The sequence below is a fragment of the Mauremys reevesii genome, linkage group 4 (genome assembly GCF_016161935.1).
Source record: "Mauremys reevesii isolate NIE-2019 linkage group 4, ASM1616193v1, whole genome shotgun sequence".
NCBI lineage: Eukaryota > Metazoa > Chordata > Testudines > Geoemydidae > Mauremys > Mauremys reevesii.
Genome location: NC_052626.1, coordinates 95,531,128 through 95,545,119, shown reverse-complemented (window position 1 = coordinate 95,545,119; position 13,992 = coordinate 95,531,128). Strand labels below are relative to the sequence as shown.

At 42.0% G+C, this 13,992-nt stretch overlaps 1 protein-coding gene across 7 annotated transcripts in view; it reads left to right on the top strand.

Moving 5' to 3' along the window:
- TEAD1 (TEA domain transcription factor 1) overlaps positions 1–13,992 on the top strand; it is a 151,523-nt gene that overhangs the window by 120,140 nt on the left and 17,391 nt on the right. The window lies entirely within an intron of this gene.

Genomic DNA, 13,992 nt, shown 5'->3' with positions numbered 1-13,992 from the left:
TATGTTGGACTCTGCTGAAGGCTGGTAATATAGTTTTTAGCCTTGAGATCAGCCAATGTTTTCACAACACCGTTATATTTAAAATTAGTATTAAAAAAACTTTCTAAGAGTTTGTGATATTTCCAGTGTTGTTGTATAATGGTTTTGGTTGCTTTAATTTCTGCTTCATTGTTGAAGCAGACCTGTCTTCAGTGGGGACATTGGCATGGAATTCTGTTTGCAGAGGAATTATACCTGCCCAAAGAGCTGTGAGGAGGGGCTGAAGGAGGATTAGAATGAAGGAAAGATAAAAGCTAGATATCAGAAATGTTGAAAGATACCTAAAATATTGGTGTCACTTTATCCATGTGCATCACTGTACATATACGGTTGGATTTCAATGGACACTTCAATCGATCACCCACTCTATAAGACACACACATAAATGGCAGTAATTCCCCAAGCTTTTCTAAAAGATTTAACAGCAGACGTTATAATGATATTTCATTTTAGCAAGACACCATTTGTTTTACAGTATCTACCATAGAACATTTACTAATACATAGAATCATAAGTGTAGGGCTGAAAGGGACCTCAAGAGGGCATCTATTGCAGGCCCCTGCCCTGAGATAGGACCAGGTATATCTAGACCGGCCTTGTCCAACCTGTTCTTTAAAACCTCCAGTGATGGGGGCTCCACAACCTCCATGGTAACCTACTGCAGTACTTAATTACCCTTAGATGAAAAAGTTTTTCCTACTATCTATCCTAAATATTCTGGGCTGCAGATTATGCCAATTACTTGTTCTTCTACTTCAGATCACTGTCTTCTTTGTAAAATCCTTTAACATATTTGAAGATTCTTTTCTCACTGTTCTTTTCTCTTTTATGAACTATTATAAAGTGGGGAAATCCTAAAAAATAATTGTCAGCCTGAATTCTAAAAATGCATTTTGTGATGTAAAACATTTGCTTTTGTTTTGTTTGTGTGTGTTCCACTTCCCTGATAATTTGCCAAGTTTAGTAATTCACAATGGGACTCCCAGTCATTCATTAGTGCCAATTAATGTGGTTCTACAGAAGCATAACATGTTACCTTTCAATACTACTACTACTACTGTGTTGAAAAGTATAAGTAAAGAAGATTGTTCCCATTTATTTCTTAGCAATAGTTTTTAAAAGGTGCATTAATCTGAAATCGTCATATCAAGATTTGCATATTACAGGAAATAAAAGGTTTGCTTTAGCTTTATATAATTTATGTTGAAGCTTTTGCCCTCAGGAGGACGGGGGATTAGGGGCAGGGAAAGGTGTTCTGCTCTAGCATTCTCTTGATACCAAAACAAAACCATGTTTTAAGCCAGGAAAATACTCCCTGAAAGTATAAACTTGGCAGACATTAATTGTTGTGATCGTTTGTGGTTGGTTAGCATCAAGAGCATGTTAAGCATGTACAGACAAGAGCCCTGCCACTAAGATCTTACAGTCCTATAAAAATTGTATTGCCATGGTTATATTGTGGTTTGCATATGTAAATAAATATACTGTGAGGTCATCAAGTGGCTCTATCATGAGATCTGAACGTGTGAAGTTTGTCCATGAACAAATGTGGCTTATGTGGTCTGTCATTCCGAGCATCAGGCCCTCAGTGGCCTGTTAGACATTTCCTGCTGCTTCACATGTGCATGTTGCTCTACGAATTAAAATGTAATGTTTTAAAAATAAGGTTTTCTACCACTACAGTTGTGGAAGCATTTGGAAAATCAGACCCGTAGTGAGTTTCAGAAATTCTGTATCAACAGGGTCTGAAAAGCTAGTGTAGTATTTAATGTCAGTTTTTAAAAACATGTCCATAGATATAAATTAGGGCTGCTTGGTTTTCATTAACATTCCCACTTAAAGCAGAGCCTGAGCTTCAGAAATGAACTTGCTAAGAACTTCATTGAATGTAAGTCATGTAAAGGGAAGCAAAACGTGCATGAAATAATGTCTCTGAGAGAAGGATTATTTTCTCCCTCATAGCTCTTGCTACTGCTGCTGCTCTTACCTGAGACTTCATCCTGCTCCACCAGTGGGAGTCTTGCTCTGCCAAACTGATGGACCATTCTGGCCTTTACCCAACTATTTCACTTAAGGGTATTGTTTGCCTGGCAATCCAAGGTGTGATAGTTGCTTGGATGGACATATCCGTGCCAGCTTTGGCCTGGCTAAAAATAGCATTGTAGATGTGGTAACTTGGGCTTCAGTAAAACAAGAATAGGTGCCCTGGGTCTCCAGGGTGCTTGTGCAGCCCATACTAAAGCCCATACCATCCTATCTACATGACTATTTTTAGCCATGCTGTATGGATAAAACTAGCTTGGATATGGCTCCACAACCTGCATTCATGCCTCAGATTGGAGACTTACCCAGAAAATGCATTGAACACAATGTGCCCTACTCTTTGCCAATGTCTAGGGCTTGCAGAGATCAGGGCTGAAATCCTGGACTCATTAAAGTAAATGATAAAACTTTCATTGACTTCAATGGAGCCATGTTTTGGGCAGAGTTTGCTGAAGAGGGGTTGGATTTTTATTGTCTTGAAAATTGGTATTAAATTCCAATTGAATTCCAATGCTATTTTTTATGTTAAGTAATGTGTGTACCTCCTAGGATAGATTCATGGGTGATAAAACTACCCAGTCAGCACCTTCAAAACGAAGTGTTAATTGCCAGGATTTCAAGCATTACTCAGCTAAATCTTAGGTTTCAGCAGCACTTCTGCTTCTGCTGCCTCCTTTTTGAGTGAGTAATTGTCTCTAAGGATCAAACTTTCAAAAGAGAGTGTAACTTACAGTCCCTCAACAATATAGGTCCCCCTATTGCACTTACCAAACCCCACCTTTGTGCTAACACATGCTTGTACAAGAGAGTCATAGCTTATGCAGGTTGGACCTTATGCTTACAGTTACACTTCTGTACTCACACATGTGGGGTTTTATGGGTACATGAAGTATACACCCATTATCCCAAACAGTGACAATTTAAATATTTTAATAGGCATTTTCCAAAAAGAACCTTTAAACCCCCAGAGGAACTGGGCTAGTTTTAAAGTCCTAATTACAGTTGAGGAGAAGTTGGTGTGAAATCATTATAGATGGAGATGGTAGTGCACGTATAGTTAAGGTTCCCCAACATTTGCCATTAAAAGACCCTGTTTTCAGTTGCTAATATCTTTGCTAGACTTTAACTATTCAGGCTGAAATTGTCCATGCCAGGTGTCTGTCTCAGGATGAGTTTTTTTGCTGTGTCACCAGGTGCAGGAAGTGAGAGCAGGAAGACTGCCCCTCTTGCCAGCGCAGCGTGACTAGCATGCAGAGGGGACAAGAGCCAAACCTGAAGGGTGGGAGTGGTAGATTGGAACATGGAGCCTGTGGGGGGGCGGCTGTGATGAGTAGACAGGGGCTGGCTAGCAAAGAGACCAAGAGCAGAAGCTGGTGGGGAAATGTGGATGGATGAGGAACTGAAATCAGAGGAGAAGCCAGGATGGGGAGACTGGGAATGGCCAGGCAAGTAGAATTGGTCAAGGAGTCTGGAGGGGAAACTGGGATGAGGAGCCCAAGGAGGGAAACTGGGATTGGAATGAGGAGCCCGAGGAGTGGGGGGACTGACTGTGACTACCTATGTGACTAGGACAAGGAACCAGAGTAGAGACATGACTGGGGCATGGGCAAAAGCGATCAGGCTTGAGGGAATAGGGACAGGAGAGTCTGTGACACCCCCCCCCCCCCGCATAGTCCCCTCCAGAAACTAGAATGGAACCCAAGATTCCTGGGTCTCAACATTCCACTGCAGTCAGAAGATATCTGTGAAATTTACAGGCAAAATATGTCTCTCGTCTCCCTCTAGTGCTGGTCCTCAAAGAGGATGACAACCTACTACTACTATCAATTTCTCTGTTAGCGCAGGTGGCAGAGGTCTGTGCTGTGCATCTAGAGGATCCAGCACCTATGATGAACCATCTAGCTGAAAATATGGTTCCACATGATGAAATTTCTGGGGGGGTTTCAGGGTGGTTTGTTTTTTGTTTGTTTTCTTTTAATGCTAAAATTCAATTTAAAAAAACTCAGGTAAAAGAAGTTCATGGTTGCAACATTGAACACTGAAAAGTTAGTAAATACCAGAATTAAGGTTGCCCGCTGACCACAGTGGGAGGAACCTATGCAACTTTAATTGAGCCCCTTTGTGTATATCCATTATGAAACAGACATTAATTACATGATCACATCCTATTTTTCCACAGAACTGATGCCTCACTAAGTGCACAGGGTGAACCTGCTCTTGGGATGGTGTAATGAAGGAGAATGTTGTCTGTATGACACCTGCCTCATTTGTTGCAGAAGCTGGAATGTGTGTAGTGGATGAGGCAGGGAACTGGAGAACAATAAAGGATGGTCTCATGATTAAGGCAAATGATTACTGCCCTGGAGCACTGGAACCTATCCCTGCCTGTGCCAGTGCTCCTGATGCTGGGCGACTCACTTAAATCATACTTTTTACTGGTGGCCACTAATTGTGTGTTCCTCATTTTTTGGATGACTGATTTGAGATCTGATCTGAGTTGCAGAGTTACTGAGCACCCACAGCTGCAGCTGAAGTCAATGGGAGCTGTGCTTTGAAAGTATACACTTGAAAGTATACAGGTCCTAGGCATCTCAGATGGGGCAACCAAAATTAGTGGGCAGTTTTCATAGGTTCATAGATTATGCAGCCAGGGGACCACTGTGATCATCTAGTGTGAATTAGCTTTAATCTCTCTGAGTCTCAGTTCCCTATCTGCTAAATGGGAATAATACCACCTCACTTCACAGTGGTGTTGTGAAAATAAATTAATTAATGTTTGTAAAGAACCAAGATTGTACAATGACAGCACCATTTTTTCCCATAAGGAAATTAATAATAATTGTGTCTTTGAGACAGGATTTGAATAGTATGCAGTAAATAAAGCCTAGGGGGACACATTGAATGTTGAATAGCTGCTCATTAACTGTGCACAAGAGGCGGCAGGAACCTGTGGCAAAAATATGTGATCATATAATTAAAGACTGCTTAAGCAAAAGGGGGCTGAATTAAGCAAACTTAAATGGTATTTTAACATAGTTTTTTGTGTGTAATAATATACAGATTAGAGAACATGTAATACCAAAATTCTTGTTGGTTATATATTAAAAATATTGATGAGGATATGTTTTTGAATCATGAACTTCTAATAGGTTAGAGGATTTACTTTTTCCTGGGTTTAGCTAAGGCAGAAGGGAATGTGCCAGTGTTAGAACAGCGTTATGTGTGTAACAAAAGCCTTGATGCATGTTCCTGTAAGAATAGACTTTGCATCAGTCCTTTTCGGCTAGAAATGTATGTAAAATGAACGATACAAAGCTAGGTAATTAGTCATGAGAATTAGATCCCAAACAGGCAGATCTCTTTTCTCAATTTTGATCATGATATGATGATACTACAGAAAAAATTATTTTAATGTCTTTTTTTTTTTTTAAATGGGAACCATACAGAAGTTGCTCTAAAACTGTTGGCCCATTCACAAGTATTACCACTAAAATGCCAGCAAGGTCTGGGTTATCATCAGTAAATGCTGGGCAACCCTGACTTCCCAGAACACTTGTGGAATTTTGAGTTAATGAATTAAAAAAAAATGTTCTCCTATGCTCCTGTTCTTTTTTTCCCTATTTTTCAACACGTGAGTTTATGTACAAAGAGAGACACACCCATGTTCATTTATGAGTCAATATCAGCCATTTCTGTCTACTTTAAGAAATACAACTCTTCATAGGTACCCTTAATGCAGTGTATTTCTGCTTATTCTTCGCATTCTCTCCCTTTCTTAGCAGCTGCACCCCTTCCATCATTTCTTTGTCTCCCACCCTCTCCTGCTCCTTAGTATTAAAGCACGGATTGCTCAGTCCTGTACAAAATGCAGGGGGAATGCTTAGTTTTTTGCCCATTGAGAGTATACAGTCAAAACAGGCCAACAAGACAATACAGATACAACTCTGGATATCTACAGGAAGGATGTCAGTGCTGCACTACTTTAAATGATCAGGTGCGTAATCACGCTGCCCGTTTCCATTGCTATTTTTAGGCTTGGTTGAATTAATGTAATTAAAAGCAGGATTTGAATGGAGAGAAGGTGGTCAGTTTGTTTCTTAGGAGCCAGATGTATAAGGGCTGCATGGAAGAATGCCTGGTGAGTAGTGAAGGCAAAAGACAACAAGGGACTGTGGGCAAAAAGTAAGAGGGAGGAAATAGAAGAACATTAGGGGAGGTAGGCAGGCAGGAGTGGTGCTGGTGTGTGCTCCTAAGGAGATGAAGAGCAGAAACTTGAACTTGTTGTGGAAGGTGAAGTGAAGCCAGTGGAGGGATTCAAATAGAGGGTGGCATGGTCCAAGCAACAGGTGAGGAAAAGTATTTGATGGTAGCTGTGGTGGTATTTTGAATCAGGGGAAGGCAGGGAGGTGCAAGGCAGGAAGACTAGAGAGGAATGACCAAGTTGATAGATGACCAAGACATAGACAAGTGGTTTAGCCATGGGGACATAAAGGAATGTTTCTTTTATCTTACCTCTCCAGTTAGGGTTTGGGCTTTACATCAGATTGGTTTGCTATAATTTTCTCTGTGAAAGATATAAAGACTTGCTAAAAAAAAGGGGGGGAGGGGGGAGTGTTGAGATCTATAAAAAGACACTTAGCCATCATGGAATTCGGCTTTGCAAAGTGTCAACTACAAAGCAAATTGCCATATTTCTCTGCAGGGGTTTGTTTTTTCATATGAATTACATCTAATCTGACATACAACATGATACCAACAAGTAATCAAGCCCTCAGAAATTTCTGCAGGAACAAGAACAACCCCTATGAGTAAATACATCTGAAGTGAGTGAAAGACTGGTCTCTGGATAGTCACACAGTAGGAAAGAACAATCATTATAAATTAATGCCTGGCTTTATTGCTTTCTTACTCTGCTACATTAACTACCTTAATTTTAAATGCTTTCAGTAGTTTGCATTATGCTTCAAACTGATGAAAGCTTGGTCATATGTCAGTGCAACTCTGTGAAACAGAGAATGAAACTCATCTGAAGATGTCTGGGCGATATTAATTGATTTTTTTTTTAATGAATGCCTCCATTTGCAGGAATCTGCAATGCAAACAAGCCGTTATTAGAAAGTAATACATATTATAATTAGGGCAAGCTTTTAAAGATGCTTTGAAGTCCTAAACATTTTTGAAATTCAAATGTGGAATGGAAATAAAGGAATCTGCACAATAAAGGGACATTAAATTATGTCCAAAAAAAAAATCACTGTTTTATAGATGTAAATATATGCCATAATTAGTGGTAAGTAACATGAGTAGGATTGTTGAGTTTATTCCTATTCTTATTTAAAACAGCTGTGGCGTGAAAAATAATTCTGCTTCTCTTTGCAATATGTTGTAACAAACAATTTACCCATGTAGTCAGTGTTCAAAAATGGCTTGTCCACATGGTTGCCTCCCACCCCCCACAGTTGCTCCCCAGGAGCTTGCAGCAGACTTTCTGGACATAGAAATGCTTTGTGTTCTTCATTCACAAAAAAAGTTGTTGCTTCTGTTTTTTCTTTTTAAATATGATATTTTTTTATTTTATTTTATTTTATTTTTTTGGCAAAAGAAGTGAAGTTTGGAATCTCCCCTGCTCACTCACCACTTCCGATTGGCAAACGATTTGCAGTTCACAAATGTAATCTGTGATGTGGATTAGTCTACAACCAGCATGCAAATGTATTCAGAAGAAATTAGAAATGGAAGAAAGCAGCAGTCCCCCTCCTTTTCCCTCCCCGCCCTCCCCCACCCCTTTATTTTTAAAACTGGACCGTCTCTGCACAGCAATCTCATGTGGTGCTTTTGCAGGACTTCTTCACAAATTGATACAAGGGCATTAGTGCCTCAGAATCAATAATGAGTCAAAAGGGAAGAGCAGCTGGGAGGAGGGAGCAGCTTGGCCTGTCCATCACAAGCCTAACCATGTGGCAGACCTGGAAGCAATTCCAAAGCTGCAATGTAACTATGTGCCAAGGACCCAGATGCTACCATTGGAAAACATTGCTTCACAATTTGGAATCTCTGCCTTTGATTACTGTTCCGAGAGAAAGAGGGGAGATATAATGTGATCATATGAATGACACCTTTTTGCAGTCAGTAGTAGTTAAACCTATAAGTTGTTAACAATACAATTAATTTTAACTACTGAATGTTTGTGTAAATTATGCTGGTTGCTCCCTAAATAACCTTATGTTACTACTCAGTGCTTTTTTCTTTCCATTTGGTGGGGAGAATTTAGAGTCTTTCCCTGCAGTTGTTGCCAATGCTGCCTTTTGGTTAGCCGAACCCATTATGACACAAGCAACCTATCCCCTTCTGGCTGTAGAGACAGAGCAATGATTCATGTGAAGTTGTTGTTTGTTTGTTTGAAGCCAGTTCTGTTTCCGTACGTGCTGTGATGCAGCATGTCAAACACTTGATATTGTTGATATACAACGTTTTCAGTGCTAGATGCTGGCAAAAAATTGTAGTGATAAGTGAATCTGTTATATTGTCTGTGCATTGCTGTACAAAAGAAACAAGTGCTTACAAGCAGGGCAGGTCCATCTCCTGAGACTTGTTCAGCACTTTACAGTTCAGTGATAAAAGAAAATCTCAAAAATGAAACACATCGGTGTCCTTTTTATATATAACCTAAAAATAATAGTTTGAAAATGTGTGAAGTTATATTTTTAGTTCACTGATCTTACCATTTTAAAACCCAAAAATCCAGCTTTTACACTTTAAGCAGAAGATCATTGTATAAAAATGGTGATCAAAGGTTTTGGTTGTTTTGTTTTGTTTGCTGGTTTTCAGACCAAACAGCAGCAGATACTAAATTACTCTGCCTTATTTTGTGTCTCTAGACTTGTTATTTAGGCTTGAAAAGGATGACCTTTTTGACGATATGAACACGTGAGGAGCATTTTAGAGAGGACTTCTTATTTACTTTGGACATAAGTGAAGCAGAGAAAGGAAATGCTCTGATAATAAAACTGTAACTGTGGGGGCAATAGAAATTACTATTTTTGAGAGATTATTACTATCATCCACCATGAAATAACTATTTTTTAAGAAATACCTGTTCTTAAGATATTCCAGTAGAGCAGCCCTGGCATGGTTGAATGGCTGTCACTATTTTTCATATTCAAATATAATTGCGGACCAGCTAAGATGGCAAATTTGTTATTACTTTTAGTTCAGAACAATTTTTTACAGATCACCACGAACACTAACATTAACCAGTGAACGAATGAAAAATGTGCAAGAAACAAGGAGGAATAAAGATAGAATTCTTTTCTGTTAGTACATGACTAAAGGACTGTTTGTGTTACTTATGTGACTCTTAAGTGACTTTTCCACTGATTAATTTACCAAAGCAAGCCTGCAGTAATATCAGACCTCTGATTTCTTCTCCCCACCACTAATTACCTCAATATGAGCCATTATCGGCATATTGCCCGCAAATGTTTGTTCCACAGAAATGGAATGTAGCTGCTAAGTAGAATTTAAAGAGTTGCTGCCTAGTTAAAAATTAAATAGTGGACACAAGTGACTTGATATTGTCAGAAGTGTGGATTACACATGATCTAATATGTAAACATATTTGTAAACTGAGTTTTAAAAAGTAATCATGTAAAAAGGAAGATGTCCCCAATCTTCCTGAACATGTTCAGAAAGTACCAGGAGAGATTTTTGTTGTAGTTTACTTAAATCTCTGTTAACAATTAAAAACAAAGCTGGAATTGAGAGTTAAACAGCTAAACTGGCAGAAAGTACATCTGCCCACTGAAACTCCCACCAAAGATTCAGCTGATTCTTGGGCTTTTTTTTTTTTTTTTTACAATAGTTGGCCATATGTTGTGACACCTGGAAATTATTATTTTCTGAGAGGTTTAGTAAACAACTTTATACATAATGGGGCAAATCCTGCCCATTCCCTGCAGGCACGAAATATGTGACCCTTGCCAGTGTCGTTGCTAGAACGAACAAATCTAGCTGTGAGGACTTCCATGGACGTGTTCAGTCCCTGAATCAGCTGCTTTAGGGCTGATTAAGAGGAAACCTTGAAGAGTGGCTCCCAGATTATGAGGTGCACAGTGGCAGAACAGCTTCACTGCTGCTGCAAGAATTGGGAGGGAGAACTCAGCCTCTGACCCATGACCCTTTTCTAATATATTTAGTCATGCTGTGTGCACGGACTAGGATTTGGCTTTAAGTAAAGAAAAGTTGGCAGTGAGGCAAACAGAACCATGATCTCTTCTCTTCTCTTTAACCTGTGAGCCTCAGTCTGTACTAAGATAGTGTGGTGATAGAGACTGTGAGTGGCTGGATAGATATTCACTCTGTGTAGAAATAGCTAAAGAAATATAATTATTTTTTAAAATAGTTTTCTTCCAGTAGACCCCATTTCAGTAGGGTGCATGCGCCTAACTTTAAGCAAGGGAGCAATCCCATCAAGGGGATTTAAGTATCTTGCTGAATCAAAGCCATATTTCTTATTATCAGTGATGGAATCCTCTCTCTATGATACCCCCTCTTTTCTGTCACCTCGAATGTCTTCCTTTGTAGTGATGGTGTCATTGCTTTCAGAAAGGAAAAAGAAATATAATTGTACCAATCCTCCGGTGCAGTATTCATGAAGAGGAAAAGAAAACTCTACTCCTTTTCTTCACAGCAGTCAACACACGGACCAGCCTCTGCCCTTAGTACTTGCATGCTGTTGTGGCTGGCCAGACCTAGTAGTCAGAGCCAAAATCAGTCCTGAGACAGGAGTCAAGAGTCAGCTGGGTAAGGATACCAGGCAGTCAGAAGTAGGAAACAAACTGGAGATCAGAACAACGAGTCAGGAACCAGAGTTAGGCTGGGTCAAGAGACCAGGGAGTCAGAGACAGGACACAAACTGGAGGTCAGGAACTACCAGACAAATGCCAGGAGTCAAGCTGATTTGGAATGCCTGGAGATCAAGTCAGGGGAGCAGAAAGCACAAAGGCAAACAGGGTGAGCCCAGCTGTTCAGACAGTTTCCGGTTCCTGCTGCAGGCTTAAGTAGGGCCAGTCGGCCACTCTGGGACTTTGCCAATCAGACCTCAGAGGCAGAGCCTCACACTACATCTGGGCTTCATGGATCTTAGGTTAGCTATTGCCAGCAGGCTGCAAGGTGGAGGGTCATAGGGTAGCTGCTCTCATGAACCTTGCTGGCCCGCATTCGAGACCCATAAGTCATGACACTGCCACCTTCCCTTGTGGTTTCTGTGGAAGGCCCAAACCAGGATGGGAGTGAGAATGTTTGCAGCTGACTCCCAAGTGTGTTCTGCCAGGCCGTAACTTTCCCAATCAAACAGGTACCATAATTTGCCCTGCTTAATTTTTCGGATGAGAATTTTGTGTACAGCATATTTCTCCTGACCCTGTTCATGCACTGGTGGGGCCGGTGATTGGGCTTTATGAGGAACTGTGTTCCCAATGTATGGTTTTAGAAGTGAGACATTAAATATAGGGTGCACTCTAAAGGATCAAGGGAGATGGATTGGTTAGATTTGTTGCTGAATCCAGTAACGGGCCATGGAACCATTAGTCTAGTTTTTGAGAGGGTCTGTCCATGCAGAGATGTTCTGTTGAAAGCCATATCTGTTCTCCTACAGAATAGGTGGGATCCTGTTGTCTACATTTGTCTGCGTACCTTTTGGAGTTCTTGCTCTTTTCAAGGTGTCCCTTCACCACCTCTTGGACGTGATGGATGTGTTGTACTAGGTCTGAGGCAGATGGGTTGGGGGAGGATGTGGGTAGTTCTGGGTGAAATCAGGTGTGGTACCCATAGTTAATAAAGAAGAGACTGTGGCTTGTGGATGCATGGTCCACATCATTACACAAGAATTCTGCATAGGGTAGTAGTGAAGACCAGTCATCCTAGGGATGGTTGATGTTGTAAGTATTATTCGAGGATGTAATTGATTCTTCCTGTTGGGCTGTTTTACTGAGGATGGTAGGCAGAGGACAGTTGTGCATGGATTGCTAATAAACATAGGGCCTCGTGCCAGAAGCAGGCAGTAAACTTTGGCCCTTGGTCAGAGCTGACATGATCAGAAAGTCCATCAAGATGGCCTACGTTGTTTATCCAGAGCCAGGTGGTTTCCTCTGTGGAGGATAAGCCCGTGCTGGAATGAAGTAAGTCATTTTATAAAAGCAATCTACCTCCATCAGGATGATGATGAAACCACTGGATTTTGGTAGTTTTACCACAAAGTCCAAGGAAATTGCCTCACTGGGCTGAGAAGGAGTGTCCAGAGATTGGAGAAGACTGCAAGCTCTCTGGCATAAGATCTTGGTGTGGGCATGCACCTTGCAGGAATCTACAGAGGTCTCTATCTTGGGCATACATGGGGCCATCAGAAGAAACGAGATGTTAATTGTCGGGTTTTATATCACACTAAGTATCTTGCAGGTGGGAGTCATGGCACAGTTGAAGAACTGCCACTCTCACAGGTCCTGGGGAACACAGGTGTGATTTTTTACAAACGTGATCCGCTCCCAGGTGTCGTACAGGTCTCTGTTGGTAACAGCCATCTCATAAGACAGAATTCCAGAGATAGACACAAAGCAGATGCATGGGAGCAGGTGCTGGCAGTAAGTCACATTAAGTAAATGATGAGACTTGAGAATGTGGGCTGGTTCTAAACTGGGGCCTTGTGGGTCGGAGCCATATCTTCTTCTTCGAGTGCTTGCTCATGTCTGTTCAACTTAGGTGTGTGTGCTCGCCACATGCACCGATGCTGGAAGTTTTTCCCTCAGCAGTATCCATAGGGGACTGGCTCTGGCACCCCCTGGAGTGGCACGCACATGCCACGGTATATAGGGTGCTGCCGGTCCCCCCCCCCCCACCCTCAGTTCCTTCTTGCCAGGGTGCTGTAATTGTTGCTGCTTCAGCTAGTGCTGTTGCTGCTTGTTCGTACGAACTAGTTATTTCTTGTGTTATAGTGTATATAGTTTTCTGTTAGTGTTTATAAATCCCTTAGCTATAGTTATAGACTTCGTAGGTCCCAAATGGGACTTTATCTCAGGACAGGGCATGCCCCGGTCCCCAGGCTTTAAACCCTGTGATTGCTGCAAGAGGCCCTTGCCCATTAGTGATCTACACAGCAGCTGTCTGCATTGCTTGGGTGAAGGGCACATTAGCGAAAGTGCAAAATTTGCAAGTCCTTCAAGCCAAGGACTAAGAAGGAGTGTGTTATTCATTAAAGAGCACTCCTTATGGAGTCAGCCCTCACCTCGGCACCAGAGCAACGCCCCGACTCGGCACCAAGTACCGTAACCTCAGTATGCAGCACCCCACTGCGACCGTCCACTGGCCGGCACTGGTCACTATCCGTGGCTCCAACCAAGAAGGCGGTGTGAGGCCAGTCTCCAACCTCCCACAAGGGAAAGGATAAGACTGGGTGTGAACAAGGTCCCATGCCGGGCAACTCTTCACCCATGTTGGGATCTCAAGCCCAAGCTCTGGGCATCACTGCATACGGGCACTTCCTGGCCCAAGGCCCGTTGCAACTCCCGGGCCCGCTCGTCATCCTGATACTGCTCATCAAGCATGAGTCGTAGATCGCCAGCCATCATGGATCCATCGAGCGTCACCAGTCCTAAGACCCCACTCCAGATCAGACTCCAGGCAGAGTGGCCAGTACTGGTCAGGACAGAACCACCGTTCCGCTCTGTCCTGGTAACCTGGGAGCAACCACTCGAGATCCAGCCCTGGTTCGGAGCGAGGTTCCCTGATGGCAGGACAAGCTCTGGTACGGGCACTGAACATTATCAGCACTGAAACCGTCCCTGTGGCCTCAGGCACAGTGGCTGGCACCATGGTACCCATGGAACCCCTGGGGGTTCACCCAGCCCTCCGAGGCTG